We start from the raw sequence: 9,711 nt of genomic DNA, 5'->3' as shown, positions 1-9,711 counted from the left end.
GACAATCCCGTACATCTCGGTCCATATGTCTTGAAAGGGTCGGCTACTGCTACTTCCACTTCCTTTATCATTCAATCTTGCTTTTTTATTTTTTTGATTCTCCATCACAAGGCTGCAAAAATAAATAAATATAAATCACAGCATTTTTTATAAAAGGTTGATAGGTTTCTTACCTATTAACTTTTTGCAGTGTTGTTGCACTGACTCCTGGTGCAAAACAATTCAAAGATAGTATGTATAACCAACAAATATATGGTGCTGTAATCAATTATCCGACACGCAGAATGTCTCGTCGAGCACTGTTGCACTGTATATCTTTTTCTTCTAACCCTCCCACTCCTGTCTCCTAACGAACATGGCGATCAAGTGCGTCCGTTTGCCGAATGCACCCGAACGCACGGGAAGCTTACCCAAGGCACATGTTGACAATAACGAGGCCGTCTCCAGAATTGGGCATTTTGTCACTCGAGTTAAAAATAAAATGTCATGAGTAAAGATTAATCTCTTTATAGTGCAATTCTTAACCTTTTTATATTAATGTCATTATTAGAACAATGTATCTTGGATGTTTTCACTATGTATCTTTGCTATGCAACACTAATGTACATGTTTACATCGGTTTTAGAGCATTATTGATGATCATGAGTAACGTGAGTAATAATATTACTTGAGTGATGCCCAACTTTGGTCGTTGCGAGAGACAAATATTTGAATTATGCAATTTTTTGTCTCTGTTGATGCGTGTCACCCAAAATGAGTTCGCGTGTCACCTCTGACACGCGTGTCATAGGTTCACCATCACTGGGCTATGGGGCTTGCTCCCTCCTCCCCTTGCCTTTTCTCCAGCCTCATATGCCTATACATAGTTTTCCAAAGTCTTTGGTAACTTAGAGGTTTTAGAGCAGTGGTTCTCAACCTTCCTAATGCCGCGACCCTTTAATACAGTTCCTCATGTTGTGGTGACCACCAACCATAAAATTATTTTCGTTGCTACTTCATAACTGTAATTTTGCTACTGTTATGAATCGTCATGTAAATATCTGATATGCAGGATGTATTTTCATTGTTACAAATTAAACATAATTAAAGCATAGCGATTAATCACCAAAACAATATGTAATTATATATGTGTTTTCCAATGATCTTAGGTTACCCCTGTGAAAGGGTCGTTTGACCCCAAAGGGGTCGCGACCCACAGGTTGAGAACCGCTGCTTTAGAGCATTGCTGGATTAAATGATAAACATCTAAAATATTTTTAAATAACATAAAATACTGAAACATTAATTGCTAGACATGTTTTAATTAGCCTACTCTTAGTTTTTATTACAGAAGGTCTCTTGTATTTTGTTGAATGTATATTTTCTTGAAAGTAAGACTGTGTTTTAAAGTGTGTTCATAAATGTTAATCTAAGAAATGCTGGCTGTTTACTTTTTGGTAATCATTGAAATATTAAGGTTTCTAAGAGTGAAGAATCCTAATACATTTTAAATAAAAAAATAAAGGTCTGTACAAATTGCTGAAGGTATGACAGAAAGAAAGAATATTAGAGTAGAAATACTTAATGGAAGGTCTGAGCCATGGTTATACATTTTGAAGGGAAAAGGAAGGTAGTTTCTTAAGGTGGTTATTTCTGAAAGTTGTAAGAATGTCTGTGAAAGTTACAGAAAGTTTTCAGAAAGAAATGTTAAAAGGAAATTGATTAAATGACACAGGCCAGTAAGCCAGGACAAGCAGAACAGGGAAACTGAGATAGTAAAACAGCAGTTTGCAACCATCGAGAAAATCTAGATTCCAAGCAGTTTGGGGCCATCTAGTAAATCCTACCTTCCCTAAACCAAGGATATTTAAGAGTAAATGATTTGCATTTTGCCTCCCTAAACACAGGGTAAATAGCTTATGCCAATGTACTCAGGGAGACTCATAGTAGAGACCCAATTAGTGTCATTGGCTGTCCACACCCAACAACGAAAGAAGTTAGAAAATAAACCTTATTTTGGTTAGTTCTTCTCTAGTAAAATGATTATGTTATATTAATCAGGTATTTAATAAAAAAAGAAAGACCATCTTTTAATCATAGGAATTGAAATTTGCTAGCCTATGTTTGTGTCTAATACACTTTGATATATAATCTTTTGATAAATCAAGTTTGACAATCCTTCAAGGGTTTGAATTTTAAGAAACTTTCTCTTGATCTAGAATTGGCTTTAGATTATCCCAATAGGCTCTGAAATGCCTCAAATGTTTGTTTTCTCTCTCATGAAGGAAAAGCTTATACTGAAGGTACATAAGAACATTTGTTAAATACAGTTATAACTAACTAGAGGCCCGGTGCATGAAATTCGTGCACTGGGAGGGTGGGATGTCCCTCAGCCCAGCCTGCACCCTTTCCAATCTGGGACCCCTCAGGGGATGTCTGACTGCCGGTTTAGGCTAATCCCAAATCTCACAATCCGGGACTGCTGGCTCCTAACCACTTGCCTGTCTGCCTGCCTGATTGCCCCTAACCACTTCTGCCTGTCAGCCTGATCACCCCCTAACCACTCCCCTGCCAGCCTGATTGACACCTCACTGCTCCCCTGCCGGCCTGATCACTCCCAACTGCCCTCCCCTGCAGGCCTGGTCACCCCCAACCATCCTCCCCTGCCGGCCATCTTGTGACAACATTGGGGCAGCCATCTTGTGACACAAGGGTGTGAGGGTCAATTTGCATATTACCTCTTTATTATATAGGATTATATAGGATGGTTATTGGTTATATTATAGAATGTTAGGTTTTACAGAAAGGACAATATTACATGTCATCTGCATTATAATGAAATCCATAATCACGTCATTTAAAATTTCTTCTTGTCATTTGGAGACAGTTACTGTTTTGTTATAATGCATTTGGAAAAATATTACATCTTCTGAAGAGTCCATGGAAAGGACTGGCAAGGAAAATCAGAAGGTCTTAAAGCAACTTAGTGTATTTTCTTCCTATATGATCCCTCCGAAATTTGGCAATTCTTAATGAATGAATCATGGCAATGCATTTCTTTGCATAAATTCAATAAGACAGGTTTCCAATGGTGGTTTTATTGACCGAAAAATTTGACTGGAGTGTCATGTTTAAAAAGGTCATGTCTGGACTCTGAAGACTTGAAGCCAATAAGAGTGCCATGGAGAAAGCCCGGTTTCTTGCTTGGTAGCCCTGAAAATGGATGGTGCTGGAGTGTCAGACCCATACCCTGCTATCGCTGTTGATTGGTCAGAGTGGAAGGAGAGCAGCAAGGGTGCCTCTGCATCCTTGCCAAACCCCCACGCACTCTAGACCATGACGAGTAGGAGGGCTGCTGAGATGGGTTTTGAAGCCTAAGGTGTGGGCCCCAGTGGAGCTGCTGCAGGTACAGATCTTGGTGAGGAATTCACCTAACCCAGCAGATACTGCAGGCAGGCCTGATGGCAGCTGGATGGCTTGGCTTCTCTGCCCTAAGGGGCACATTGAGACTCAATCATGAAATTCCAGCAAAGGCAGTCAGTTACCATTCTTGTTGTGTTTATGCAGACAATCAGGCCAAATTGATAAATGGTCTTAATTTGACTCTTTAATAAAAATAAGTGTGATTTTAAGGAGAAAAAAAATCTATTTCAATAGGAAATGATTAGAATTGAAATGTTTTCTCTTCCCTTCCACCAGACCATTTGTTGTAATTCTTGCTGTTCTAATTGCTCAATAATACTAAATTTTATAATACAGTTTGTCTCCACCAAGTCATAAGCCCAGCTCCTTCCATGCCCAGGCCTCATCATCCCTCTGACAGAGAGCAAAGATCTCTTGGCTCTGAAAGAAAACTTCATCCCTCCTCAGCATCCAAGCAGTTAGAGGAGTCCACCGACACCCACTTTCCCTGAAAGAGTTCACAGCCAAGATCCTTGATGCGGATGGTTAGGCAGTTAGACAGACATGAGCAGAGCTAGGACGATGGGCCAACTGGAGGAGAAATAGAGGGGACCCTGAGACGTGCTTCTCATCACTCCAACTGCTCTGAAGCCAGAAATGAAGAAACCTGTGTAGAATCCTTCTCCCTTCCTCTAAGAAAGCCAACAGGCTTAGAACAGCTAATAGAGACAGAATCAATAAGCCCTGAAGGCCCGGATGTTACTCCAGACCAGATCTCTGGACTGCCATCACAACCCCCTGGGTGATGAAGATGGAAAAGACTCGGGCTGCTGAACACCCTGCTCCCTCACTCTGAGTCTCCTGTGGAATCCCCAAGGCTGAAAACCAGCTCGAGGATCAGGAGGGGGAATGAAGGGGAAAGTAAGACAACTGGGGGGCTAGCATCTGAATCTGTACCAGTAACCTGCCTTCTGACACACATTCTCATCAGCCTATAATTAAGTCACTGCCCCTTCCATGGGCAATAATCTGTTTTCCCAAATATTCCCAATTTACAAGGGCCATAAACCAAGAATTTAACAGCTTAGCAAGAGGGGAGGTCTCTGGCACCACCCAGGCCAGGCCTTTAGCTGCAATCTTACTTCCCCATTCTAACTGACACTAAGGGGATAAAAGGAGAGCTTGCTCCATATTCATCACTCAGGCTTTGGAAAACTGAGTCACTGTATTAGTACATCTGCAAATAGAGGGTTTTTCTGAATCTCCTGAGTACCCGTTGTGTGTTTTCTGGTCACCTGGTAAATTCTGCAACATTCCCACCAAGAGGGACACCATCACAGCCCAGGCAGCTGCGTGCTGAGCTCAAGCCCTGATCCCCACATGCCCACCTGGCCCCAATTCTCTCCTGCTTCCTGAGAGGCCCACCTGGCTCCTCCTCACACCTGCCTCCTGACAGGCCCACCTGCCCCTCAGGGAATAAGATCATCCCTGGGAACTGCGCCCTCAGGTGGGTGTCCATCTGACCACACATGACCCTCTGGCTGCTCAGTGCCTCAGGAAACCGCCCTAGCAGGACCCACTGTATGGTTCTCACTGACTCAGACCAGGACTTGAGCTCCACGAGCCCGGGGCCTGCTCCTTCTTCCCAGCTCTCCCACATTGCCCGGCACAGAAGACACTTTCAATCAATAAGTGACCACACGGGTCCCAACCTCAGCTTCTGACGTCCATTTGGCATGTCTGCCCATCACGGACACCCAGACCCTTGAACTTGTGGGGATTTCAGTTTTCAATTCCACTTGATGGACCTGCGTTGATGGAGGAAATATCTCATTCTAAATGTTCAGGCAAAGGGTTACTTTCATCAGCTTTACATGACGTTGTTCAATGGCCTTTAGGGGCAAACGATGAAGACACAGAGGAGGGTTTTCAGCCCCACAGGCCTGTGGGGAAGAGGGTGTCAGTGCCTCTCCAGGACTCAGCTCACACTCACTGCCACTCTCTGCAGTGCCCGGGGGGGAGGAGAGGCCCGAATGAGCAGGCTCCATTGAGGCCAGAGTCAGGAGGACCACTCCTTCTTCCTTCCTGACTGACTGCCACTGACTGGTCCACCTCAACACAGGCAGCTCAGGTGTCACTAACAGACAAGGAACCCTCACTCTCAGCCCAAGCCCCCCGCAGCCACCCTGGGTGAAACAGGCAGGGTTGGGGGGCAGGAGCACACCATTGTGTGCTGAGCCAGCTCAGCCAAGGGTTAGAAAGCCTGAGTGAGGGCGGTGAATGGATGAAGAAATGACAGACAAAGAGAATAAGCTGGGTCTCTAGGTGGATCTTCCTGGACCTGGCTGAGGCCACAGAGAGATCCAGAGGCCAGCTGAGCCTTTATTTTATAGCCAGAGGTAAACAAGGTAGTGGTCACCATAGTTACAGTGTTCTTGTGAGTTTCACTTGTTTTGGCAGCACTTGCTGCACCTCCCACAGCCCATTAGCTTCCCAGATAAGATCTAGGGAGCGACCTAAGGTCCAGCCTAATTATGCTAAGAGGACTGTGCCCTCTAAGCTGGGACTTGTTTGTGACTTTGCCAACAGGTCAGTCCCAGGCTTAGCCCTATAGCCACTCTCGGCTTGCCTTCTCACTCTGGGTCAGCGTCAGGAGGGCCACTTCTTCCTCCTTCTGATTGAGTGCCACTGACTGATCTGCCGCCACACAGGAAAGGGTGCTCTCCAGGGGGCTCAGGTGTCACTAGCAGACATGGAACCCTCACTCGCAGCCCACACCCGCAGCCACCCTGTGTGAAACAGGCAGGGTTGGGGGCCAGGAGCACGCCCATTGCCCTGAGCCCAACCTGTTTAGAGAAGGAGATCTTACCTAGGGACTGGGGGACACTTGGTGCTGAAGGGCACGATTGTGGGGAATTGACAGGAATTGGTCCTAAAGGAACCTGTGGCCACTGTCACTAATCCTGGGACAGGCGTCCACAGCACAAGCCCAGCTGCTGACCAGGTCTCCTCTCCAGGCCTGAGTCTCAGGCTCGTTCAGGGCTCTTACAGACCTACAAGAACTGCACAGGACGCCAACACTCAGTGCTCAGGCTTTATTGCAGACGCTGGCCAGCGAGCTGTCAGAGGGAGTGGTGTGAAAGTGCCCACACTGGGCTCACCCTGGATGTGGGGCAGGACTCCTGCAGCTTCTAAGAAGTGTGGACTTGAGCTCTGCCAGCTGGTTATGGTGACTTTTTTCAGGTGTTTCTTCATGTTGCCTGAGTTGTCCAGGGGTCGGAAGGCTGACTTGCTGTTTACTTTCCAGGAACTTTCACTTCAGTGACTGTAGTGGTCTGGATAGTTCTCACATTCATGGCTACGCCGAAGAGGAGTGCCGCTATGAGGGCAAGCAAGCGACCAAAAATCACTCTCAAATACACCAGTGACATACCACCTGCCCTCACTGTCCGCCTTCTTCTTGGAGCCGGTCCGCTGTCCACACTCCCTCCCGCACCACTGTTAATGCACAGGGGAGGGTCCCAGCCTACATGGCAATGGCAGTTCCTGTTATTGTTGCACACGCCCCTGTAGTTGCATTTCGAAGGGGGACAGTTGTAGTCTATGGCCGCCAGGGTAGCATTGCAGAAGCCCTGAAGACAAAACTTTCCACCGCCGCAGGGAGTACCAGGTCTCACAGCACCAACATCAGTGCTTTCTGTCCCACGGTGTGCACCCACCCCAAAACACAAGGACCCCCCTATGATTGAGTGATGGAAGCCCACATGTTCCTGCAACCGAGGCAGATGAGTGACGTTGACACACTGTAGGCGTCCACACTTAACGTCAGCATCCGCACAACCTTTTGGCAGGAATCCATCAGTAACTTTACAGTGTCCAAATCGGTGGCCCTTTTTATTGATGCTGTAGCAGACGTCTGGCGCGCTCAGCGCCCCCTCCCCAAAGATCTCCTTGCAGTGCATACTGCGGTCGGTACAATTGCCCTCATAGCAGTAGCCGTCCTCAGTGCACGGGGTTCCATCTTGCAGATAAAAGTCACTGGGGCAATTCGTGTCCTTCCCCTTGCAGTACTCCGGAAGGTCACAGATGTTCTGGATCGGTCTGCAGAGCGTCCCTGCAGGCGCGTGGGTGCAGTTTGTGCAGCACGTTTCTCTGTTACAAATGCTCCCAGGTGTAAAGCGGCAGTCACTTTCGCAGCACGTGTTGCTGTAACACTGCTTGAAGGTCCCACAGTCACACTGCTCTCCGTTTTCCACCACAGAGTTTCCACATCGAATGGTTGTCAGGCTACTGTTTGTATGCACCATTTCAGTTCTAAACAGGCATTTTGCGTTATTATACAATATGTGTTCTGTGTGTGCAAAGGAACAGTTACTGAATGAATCTGTCAACACAGGGTAACTGTACATGATGCAGGTGGTCCTTCTCTGGCAAACACAGTCCATCGTATCTAACCACAGACCAAAAGAGGCCCCTATTTGGTGGGAGGCTATAGTCGATGACAATAAATGATGTCTGGATAGGTGACCAGAAAGATGAGACTATATCTTGTGCATAATCCATAGAGAAATGGATCAAAATCAAGTTCATGGGGCCCATCTCTTTTCATGATTATGGCTGAATGTGGCTTAAATACATCATAAATGTTGTAACCATAATTCTGAGCAAATGGACCATATGACGCATCATTGTTGCTTATATCGGTTGGCTCTGGCTCTCTCACATTGTAAATGACCATGAGGCCGATGTAGTACCTCATATTAAGACCTCTGAACATGGCGTCTATCATACTACCTATATGTACCAGGTATTGGGCACACTGTGACACATTGTTGTACAGAGTATAAATGGAATGGGCACTCATAAGACAGCCTTTCATAGCTCCACTGTGGGATGCATAGATCTTACTGCTGACCCTGGAGGCTGCACTGGGGTTCGGGTCAGAGAGCAGCGGGTACCTCTCAGCCTTGTGTCCCAGACTGGACATGGGTCCTATGGCGTTAGTGTCGGCTAAGATCTGAGAAACGATATGCTCAAACCTCTGGGAATCCTTGAGGGGTTTGATTTCATAGGCAAGGTCGTCCACCTTCATGATGCCTTCCAGGCCCCCATAGCACGTGTCCACGGTGACCATGGAGAGAGGGACGTCCTCCAGGTAGCCCAGGTAGTAACAGTCGAGAGGGACAAAGGGGTAGTCCACCTGCAAGGCCCCCTGGTCATCCTGAGTCATCATCACCAGCTGTCCAGGCCAAAAGAGTCTCTTGCGCCGCATGTGGAGGACGTGTCTCTGGCCCCCAAACCTCAGGCTGTAGGAGAGCCAGCCTGCTGCCCGCACGGCTTTGCTGTGGTGCAGCTCCTTCGTGGGAATCACCACCTCGGAGGAGATGTAGCGCCAGGAGGGGCGGCCTTGAGAACACTGGGCGGGAGCCATCACCACCCAGAGCCCAAGCAGCAAGAGGGGCATCCTCAGGGTGACGGGGCCCCCTGCCAGCCTCATGCCCTTGGTGGGGGAGAACCGTCGATGGGAACGGAGAGAGGGAGGGTCCTCAGTGAAGCCTGGTCCCCACCATCTGCTGTGGCCACTTCCTGCCAAGGGCATAATGACAGAAAACCTACCCTGGCTGGGTCAGCTGAGGCAACAATGACAGGGTGTGGCAGTGGGTGGGGCTGGACAGGCACTCAGCTGGGTGGAGGTGGGGGAGGTGGGAACCCTGTCTGTGAATGCTGACGTGGAAATAAGAGACAAAGAAGCAGACCATGTCTCCATTGCATACATGTCAGGCTGTTGTATCGCAAATCAGCAAACTGGACAAGATGCCTAATGAGCCAATTAGTTAGGAGTCATCTTTATTGTGCAGAAATTCAGAGCAGATTACCTCTGTCAAATTCTGAATAAACACAAGAGGGAGTATTTCCTTTTTATATCCTTCTAGTTTGTGTAAGATAGCTTATGCCTACTTGATATCTCTTAAGGTGTACGTATGTGAAGAACCTTGAAGAAATAATAAAATTCATTCGAGCGACAAAAACACAGTATATGATGATGAAAAATACATTTATTTTTTAATGTATACATGTACACTGATAGTCCGACAGAAAACTTTATGACTCCGTTTGATATTATCAGTGGGACTTTTGCTGCTGCATCACTGATGACAGAGATTTTACATCAGGTTTATATTTCGTGACCTTCAGAGATATGCACGAGCTACTACTTTCATCCGTCAGGCTACTCCTATTACGAGACTTAACAAAATTCATCACTGAGAACAAAGATTCACAAGCGTATGTGGATGAAAACATGGAGAGTAACACTGTTGCAAAGTTTTT

General features: G+C 46.7%; 1 long non-coding RNA gene across 1 annotated transcript in view; it reads right to left on the bottom strand.

The window, feature by feature from the left end:
* The window catches only part of LOC106724806, a 24,056-nt gene continuing 14,345 nt past the window's right edge, over positions 1-9,711 (bottom strand). Inside the window, exons 3-4 of the long non-coding RNA XR_001360640.1 lie at positions 2,567-2,573; positions 1-112 (exon numbers count right to left, since the gene is read on the bottom strand). This is a non-coding gene — a long non-coding RNA (uncharacterized LOC106724806). The remainder of the gene's footprint in view (positions 113-2,566; positions 2,574-9,711) is intronic.

Source organism: Myotis brandtii, unplaced genomic scaffold (assembly GCF_000412655.1).
Source record: "Myotis brandtii unplaced genomic scaffold, ASM41265v1 scaffold986, whole genome shotgun sequence".
NCBI lineage: Eukaryota > Metazoa > Chordata > Mammalia > Chiroptera > Vespertilionidae > Myotis > Myotis brandtii.
This window is presented reverse-complemented; position numbering and strand designations above follow the sequence as displayed.